The sequence below is a fragment of the Cottoperca gobio genome, chromosome 24, assembly GCF_900634415.1.
Source record: "Cottoperca gobio chromosome 24, fCotGob3.1, whole genome shotgun sequence".
NCBI lineage: Eukaryota > Metazoa > Chordata > Actinopteri > Perciformes > Bovichtidae > Cottoperca > Cottoperca gobio.
In genome coordinates, this window is record NC_041378.1 from 9,446,151 (window position 1) to 9,455,168 (window position 9,018).

Genomic DNA, 9,018 nt, shown 5'->3' on the forward strand with positions numbered 1-9,018 from the left:
ACCTCACTCCTTAGAAATCAATCCTCCGGGCACCCTCTCAGTCTGATAAAACTGGATATGACAGATATTATGTAATTTAGGTTTAAGATAAAGCTGAGGTTACTTTCTTTTTGACATTCGTCAGCCCATATGTCTCTATAAAAGTGCAGTTGACAGAGTGTGATGTCAGGGTCGGCATTAGTCCATGAGACATAAATTCACTTGAGGAAAAATCATGGAATTAATTGTCTGAGACTAGGTTAAGGAGGCACTTAGCCCTGAGTGGTGGAATGGCTATTATCATGTTAAGAAATATCATCTGTAAAAGGTGTGTGTGTGTGTGTGTGTGTGTGTGTGTGTGTGTGTGTGTGTGTGTGTGTGTGTGTGTGTGTGTGTGTGTGTGTGTGTGTGTGTGTGTGTGTGTGTGTGTGTGACTCGGTACGTGTCAACAGGTGCAAGTTTGATCTGAGGGGAGTGAGTGGAGCGTGGAGGCCTGCAGCAGATGAATTTGGCAAGTTTCACATCATTAGTTGCAGGTGCAGCACTCCCAACATGTGCAAACACACACGGTCTCTCACACACACACACACAACTAATGTCAACTAAACCTTGTTAATTATCTTCCCTCAACATCAGCATACCCACTGAAACCACCCAGCTCAACCATATTCCACTGTTTCAACTTTGGTTTGACTCATTTACAGTAATGGGAGTAAGTTGAATCATCAATCTGCCAGAAATATATTTCCACATTTTCCTACGTGTGTCTCAGATGTTTTCGGAGATGGATCTGTCGGATGGGGAGTAGAGACTCACTTATCAGTGTGTTGTCCTCGATAAGGCGGAGAAGATTTGTAACGTTTTCAGTGTGTGTGTGTGTGTGTGTGTGTGTGTGTGTGTGTGTGTGTGAGTGTGTGTGTATGTGTGTGTGTGTGTGTGTGTGTGCGCGTGTGTGTGTCTGTTGTTCTCTCACTTACTCTGACCCCTTTTTGGCCGAGCGAGTAGGAGGAAGAAACGAGTGGCCTTGACAGAGCGAGAGGAGGGGTGAGATGTAAAATAAGAAATCAGCGAAAGAAGGAGACCGTTGTTTCTGAGTTGCTTATTTTCTCTCCTCCACCTCTCGCTGTCATTTTCTCTCACTCTCTTTGTCAGACACACACTCCCTAAATTTCACCAGTGGCCGCGATGTCCTTGAGTGTAAATAACTATAAAGTATAGGAGGGGGAAAAATGAAAGGTGAACTTATGGTGCACTCTAAAAATGTTTTATTGCATGGGAACAAGAATAAAATGCGACTTCATACTGCTACGGATGATGCTGTGGCAGCAGTTTACAGCTTGGACCGTGAATGCTTAGTGAATTCAACATAAATATATATATATATATATATATATATATATATATATATATATTGGTATTGTCAAAAAGTGCACTGAAAGATATTTACAGGACATTTATTTTGGTTGGATCAGAACATGAAGTCATGCACAAGTGACTTAATGCAGTTATTCTAGTGGTCAGAGTAGCACCTGGCTCTAAAATTATTCCAACTGTATTATAAAGCAATTTAAAGTAAAAAACAAATAGAGCCTAAAGTTCTTTTAAAAAACGTTTGGTAAAAAGAACATTTTTCAATAAATGCTCTTTATTTGTCATATACTCAACAATTCTAGTGAAGCAGTCATGAACAACAATGCTCATATGATATGGGTGAACATTGTAAAAATGTGAACCTAAGACTTAAACATAAGAGATTAGACCAAAGGCTCACTGAACCAGAGCGACAGAGAAGCCAAAAGCAGCCGATCTGGACTGTTGATTCTTCAAAAAACATTTTATTAACTATTAAAGATTTTGGGTCTCATAAAAAAGTAAACTCTGTTAAATGCAGTTCTCGTAAAAGGTAAAAATACAGTGAATGTACAAATTAAATCACTAAGTTCACTTGCATCACACATTTCAGAACCTCAATCAACCTGAGTAGCTTTGTAGTGCGGCTTGCAGAATGGGTGTATGTAAATGTCACGCAGACGAGCACAGGGCGAGTTCGTGACAGCGGCCTCATTCAGTCACAAGTTAATAAGTTCATTCTTAAGTTCGCTGAACAACATCAGAACCAACTACAGCATTATAACTGACTAATACGATTGTGGTTAGGAGTGCAATGTGGTGAACAAATGCAACTACATTACATCACATTGAAAGAAACTGATACCGATACAGATGACACATTTCACTTCTTCCAATGTGTTCTTGATGGCAATCTCCATATTAAGGGGCACATTCAGGCAGGCTTTGCTTGACCGACAGATCTCTCAGTCATTCAGCTCTCAGCCACGGTGGTTTAATTTGCTTGTTGAAATTCAGACTCATGCAGACTCCACTCTGCATCCCAAATTTGCATTTTCTGTCTAGACAGAAGTGGCAAGATAGCAGAGAGTAGTATGTTACAGATTCTTCTTTATACAACAGTAAAGGTTTTTATGTACATAGACTTCTGTATACTGTATGTGTGTGTGCTTATCGCGAAGCGTGTGTTTGCACAAAAGATTGATTCGTTAACAGAGATGGTAAATGGATCGAAAAAGAGAAATGAAGTGGGGGTTTTTTTTTTTACTTTGCATTTGATTATCAAGTCATTTATCAGGGACAGTAAGTGTCTTCCAAAAGAGTATCTTCTCCTCCGCTCTCTCCGTAGTCTGCCCTCTTCTCTGCCCTCTGGGTGACATGATAAGCGCGGGCCTCATTAGTCTTTTTAATTGGTCCAGAGCAGTTGTAGTGAGCCAGTCCAGTGGCTACATGCCAGGCTAAAGTAAACCGACTCAATGGAAACACTGTACAGGCCGACCAACAGATCACAGAGTGCAACATGGAGCCTGCCAAACAAAGCTTTAATTTAGACTAAACCAAATGGGGAAATCATATACTGAGTTTAAGGGGACAGTTTCCTCTTACCTCCCATGCGTTTTATAAATCTAGATCGTTGTGGTGTGAGTGTTGGAGATATCGGCCGTAGAGGATGTCTGCCTTCTCTCGAATGTAATGAAACTAGGTGGCTCTCGGCTTGTGGCTTCCAGAGGCTCATTTTCGTGACAGCGAGAGGTGTAAACATTAGTCCTGCTCAGCTTAGCTGTAATATTAGCTAGCTCAGGTGAGACTCCTTCTGCGCGATGATATGTTGGCGGTAGTAGTTCGGAAGAAAGAAAATAGTTCCCACACGAAACGACTCACAACTAAATCTGTGGAATATTTTGAATAACCTGGGTCCTGATGTCTGGAAAGAGACATCAATGTTGAGTTTTTCAAAAGTATTCTTTGGTGTTTTGAGCAACACAAGTCGAGTGTCATCCAGTTTTATTATATGGGATCGAAGGCAGATCTAAGGCTGATATCAATAACACTCTGCAACACACACCAAAACAATATAGAATGATAAATAGCACTTCAGGTAAGAGGGAAGTATTTTTGGGTTAGGGGTGAACTTTCCCTTTAATACTAGTTAATCCAAAGAAATGAAACATTTGAGCTTGAACGCACACAAGTAATCTATTTCTAAACACATCTACTCCCTTCACTCCAAAGTGCCAAATCATTTAAAAACAGCTTTTCAAAAGATATGTCTCTTCCCAAGATGAGTGCAAAACAGAACGACTTTAGTATAGTGACTAAGTATCTTTATCCTTCTTTGGACTATGCTTTGTCAACGTTCTTTTTTTGACTTTGCTTTAACGGCTAATAATTGGAAGTGGTTAATCTATCTTTTTTGGTACCGTGTACGTGAATTGGTGAGCGTGTGTGTGTGTGCGCACCGTGGCGTCTATAGCTTGCGGGGAATCCATCAAAAGCTTATCATTATAAGTAAACATGACAGAGTGGACAAAATGTCTTGTGCGCCGCCAGACCTGTTATCTAACCACAAGCCATATCTGTGATGATGGACTGATGTGGCGCTGGCTTGGACTCACCAGAGTCTGAGTGTGAGAGTGGGAGTGTATGTATGATCGCACACACACACACACACACACACACACACACACACACACAGGAACACACACATCAAAAGGCGTACACATGTAAACACTCAGTAAGCACACACTCAAGTTACCTTTAACATGGCCCTTATATTATATCTTTTGCCTCTCACAGGAATACTACCTATACAGTACATGAAAAGTTGACCTGTCGCACAATCATAAATGAGCAGGCACGCTCATAATTTATATAGGAATTTATAGTTGTTATTTATTGGTCACTGCTTGCTTGGGCTCATAGTTTCACCTATGAGTTGAGCAGAGACTTCTTCTGAAAAGAGATGCTTACTGTACAGGACAAGCCCCTTTTTTATGGTAGATGAGATCAGAGAGTTAAGGAGTGCTGAGGGAGATTTATTAGTAATGTTAGCTAATAGTTCATGATCTGTACATTACCATGGCTCCCCTAAGTTTTTGGATATAGACCTCTGTTAAGCATGAACTGTGGTATGTCAAGTAACGTTATTAAAATCAGAAAATTAAAATACACTGTTAGATTTTTAGAGCTTTTTTGTAAGGTTTCTTGCATGTGTGTGTTGAGGTCAGCCTGTGTGTTCCTCCACTTGTTACAACACCACTGATAAGCAGGGTAAACAACCGCTCACTGTTTGCTCCCCTACCATGGTCATGTGATCAAAAACACTGATGAGATGAGGTGTGTGTGTGTTCAAGCGGTTAATATAGTGCTTAATGTCCATCTCTCCTCCAGGTTTCCCTACACGTTTAGCTTTAAGAACGAAGACCCCGACATTGATAACCTTTTCCCCCCCGCCATTCAGTTCCTGGGTCAAAGGTCATGGCTGCAGTGTCTCAGCTGACTTGGCAGATTGACAGTGGGTGTAGTGGCACTGGACGGTATACAGTATGGAGCTGTTACAAGCCACGTCTCCTTCACTTTTGATCACCTCTCTGTCTTTGTCACTGACTGGTGCAAGTGGCCAGTATGTATGTGTGTGTGTGTGTGTGTGAGTGTGTGTGTGTGTGTGTGTGTGTGAGTGTGAGTGTATGTGTGTGTGTGTGTGTGTGTGTGTGTGTGTGTGTATGTGTAGGGGGTCATTAACCTCATGGTAACCTAGAAGGTGGTCTTTCACTCACTCTGGACTCTCATAGACCACCAAAGAAGTGATAAATGTGTCTCCATCAAGTCTAAACTGTTGCAGCTTGCGATGTGTCATATACAAGTTTTTGAAAAATCTGAGTTCTTAGTACCTGCTGCCTAGTTTCACTCACTCATTTTCTCTTTGTAGTTGCTTTGAGTCTTTTTTGTCATCATTTCAGGTTTCTTTGTAGTTGCTTTGTGGTTGTTTTGCATCTCTTTGTAGTCATTTTGGTCACTTTGTAGTCTTTTTATGTTACTTTGTGGTCATTTTGAGTCCCTTCCTGGTTGGTACATGTCTCTTTGAGTGGCATTTTGTAGGCAAATCCGATTGGGCCGCTCACACTTTGGGCCCCTGGGCCTGAGCCTGGTAGGCCCGTTCAGTAATCCATCCATGACATTGTTCTTTTCAATCCGGCAAGAAAGAAAATATGATTATTTCCCAAAACTATTCCTTTAAAACATACCAAATCTTTAGCTAATGAAGATTTCAGTAACCTAAAATCGGTTGCTAGTTAACATTTCTAGCAACTCTGTTATTTGGTCATTCAGTTATTAGTTTAGTTTTGTAATTTGATGTATGTTGTGTTGTTTTTGTGAAACTTATATTGTAGTTATTAAACAGCATTTCAATGAAGTGTCATGTCAGCTGTGTCGACCCTATCGCATTATTCCTGTTACTCTTCACCCTAAACACGTAGCCTAATATTAGCAAGCTAACATTAGCCTGTCAGACTCACTTTGCTGTGTAGTCACATCTGTCTCAGCTGTTGGCTGTTGAGATTCTTAAGTGGGACTCTCAATCCTGACGGGAAGTAACAACGCTCTCTCAAAGACTTCTTGTCCTAATTGGTTGATTGCGCAACAATCTGTCAGCATTCTCAAGTCTTACCAAAATGGAAGATGGATTCCACCAGATTTTCTCAAATATAGCTGCATTTCTTTCACAGGTTTGGTTCATTAAAATGAGTTACGACTCCCATAATTCCTATCAATTGTCATTTGTGTGACATATCCTTTTCCAGTGTTTAGGTTTTGCCGCTTCCTGCTGCCACAGTGTACTTGAAGTTATCAGTAGTTGTAGTCTAAGCTAGTAGTGTATGACGTCTGAGTAAAATGATTTAAAATCTCTCCAAGGCCTGTGCTGGGTCAGACCTTTGGGACTACAACAGTTTAAAAAAGATATAAGCAAGATAGTATCTTTATTTGAGCTGACTTAGTTGCTTAGTTGATGTTAATAACACTCTGATTGTTTAAAGCTCCTTTTTCAACACCAGACACAATTGCAATGTGATAATAAAAAGCTAATAGTTCCAGTAGTTGTCACAAACAATAACACATGTGCATTCTCAATGAAGATACACTATGACCTGAAGATGTGCTTTATCTTTTCTTTTGTTCCTTTTACCCTTTCTTCTTTTCTGCTAATCCTCTGCAACATAAATTCCTCTGTGTGTGTGTGTGTGTGTGTGTGTGTGTGTGTGTGTGTGTGTGTGTGTGTGTGTGTGTGTGTGTGTGTCAGTTGTATTAACACAAAAAACAGACACTGTAATGTTACCAAGCAGTTTGTGGGCCATGAAGGGGCAGTACCATAAAAAATTCTAATATCAGTGGCTGAAATGAAAATACCTGTAAGCTGTTCAGATCTTATATATTACGGAAAGACCAGCCATGCTATAGGTTTGATGGATTTAGACTATTATTATAGCCCTGTCTCAACCACATCTTGAAAACATTACACAGTAAAGAGTCAAAAGTTTACTAGAGCTCATCCTTGGCTCTTTTTTAGCGTCTAAAACCTTGTGAAACTGTGTTACTCCTTTTGCTTTTCGAAGCCATGTCTCTGCTTCCAGGACAGGTTAGCAGAAAATCAAGTATAACTTTGCATACAATAATATAATATAAAAAATGAAAAGAGTAAACAAAGAGCAAGAGAGAACATTTAAAAGAAGGCGGGCGGTGACATTTTGGGAGGCCGGTCCTGGCTGTCCGGTGGCTTAGTCACATGAAGGTTTTGGTGGTCTTGAAAGGAGACGATGATACCCAGAGCCCCGAGGTCCCTGCCAACACAAACCAAACAGTCCCCCACAATCCTTTGCTCCAAGCAGGGTAGGGGAGAGGAGGGGGTTGATGAGAGTCTGAGCAGGACGGAGGAGGGACACACCGGCGCCATGGCGATCCCAAAGACAACTTATCTCCTCTCTCACAATGATAGCGCCTGTCAAAATAACTGCCAAGATACATAGCCAGCCAGGAACTGGTTAACTCCTGCCTCGTCCAATCAGAGCCGGGGTCTCTGTCTTTCCCCACCTTAGAGGGCTCCCTGGGACCCAAGCTCAACAAACACACATTATCTCGGGCAGTTTAACTAAGCTTCAATGGAAGGAGTGACAGGAAATCGTCACTACATTACATTTACATCTAAATTACATGTGCGTTAATGTTACAAACCTTTAATGACTATTGAATTTGAAATGCAAACTGAAGAAACTATTTTAAAAAATTACAATCTCTCTCTAACCTTCTTCTCAGTGGGAAATGCTGCAGTGAAAAGGATGTCTTTACACATACAATAGGGACTGTTTTGAATGTTGTTGTTCTTTTTAATAAATACTATTTATTTCTTTGCACTATTTGCATAGTTTACAATTTACAGTATACTTGTATATACACGGTATATTTTTTATTTCATTGTTGGTCATTGGTGATTTATTATGTATATATATTTATATAGACACATAGTTTTTCACATACGTGTGTACATAATAGTTCTATCTATTCTTAACCTTTGTTTGTCCAGTGTTGTTCTCCATGTTCCTAGCTGATATATCTATTTCTGTGTAAGATAAATAAAAAATCTCAAGTAGGATTAGTTGCAAGGTTCTTATGGTATACTTCATGTAGACTTTTCTGTATACCTAATACAACGTGCCCTCTTTCACATTTTGCAGACCACAAGTTTCCACAAGGCTACCATTTGTTGTGAAATGTCGCCCCCAAGCGGTAGAAATGATAAATAGCTCATTTATCACGAGGTGACAAAGTCAATTTAACTTTCTCACACGGGACCCGAGGTGTCTCAAGATGGTAACAAAAGTTATAATAATCTTACTTTTTTTCAGGTATGAATTTGCACATTTTACATGAATTAGGCTACAGTAATCTATAGTTTTATTCAGAAAAAATATTTAAATGAAACTGTTAATAAAGGCACAAGTAGGCTACTCATTCTTGTCAAAATGTCGAGAACCTTCACAGTCCGTGGAAAGTCATCTCAACTCTTTACTCATTAAACAATCAGCAGAGGCATTACCAAAACCCAAACACTGAAGACAACATCTTGTTATGAAAGTGGGTAAAGATTTCTACATCGGGATAGCGTTACAGCTGTAATGCTTTGTGCAGAATTTCTAAACGAGGCACAATTTAGGCTGTTATTTTGCTTTAAAAATAAATAAAGATAAAAACAGTGGTTAGTGGTAACATAATTGTATTTAAAACAGAACACGCATATTGCTATTTTACTGTAATGACCACTAATAATAACGTTACTTACCTCCATACCGTCATTTATTGCATTGTGGGGTCTGGGTTTGCTCTAGTTATAAACCCCGTGAGGCAAATGTAAGATTTGTGATATTGGGCTTTATAGAAAATTGACATGACTTCATTCACTAGTAATACAGCTGTGAGTGGCACAGGAGTGCAGCAGTGTTTGTCTAGCTCGGGCGTATTAATATTTAACCCATCTGTTGTTTGGTCAGATAAATTCTGCAAAAGTGTAACAAGGGGCAAAGGGATTTTAGTTCGAGCGGAAGAAAAGTAGTTCCCTGACCGGGAATCGAACCCGGGCCGCGGCGGTGAGAGCGCCGAATCCTAACCACTAGACCACCAGGGAATGTTACATTCAAG

General features: G+C 40.1%; 1 non-coding gene across 1 annotated transcript; it reads right to left on the bottom strand.

Moving 5' to 3' along the window:
• Positions 1-8,932: 8,932 nt before the first annotated feature.
• Positions 8,933-9,004, bottom strand: trnae-cuc (transfer RNA glutamic acid (anticodon CUC)). Its single transcript has one exon. It is a non-coding gene; the product is annotated as a tRNA-Glu (tRNA).
• Between the last annotated feature and the right edge of the window lie 14 nt (positions 9,005-9,018).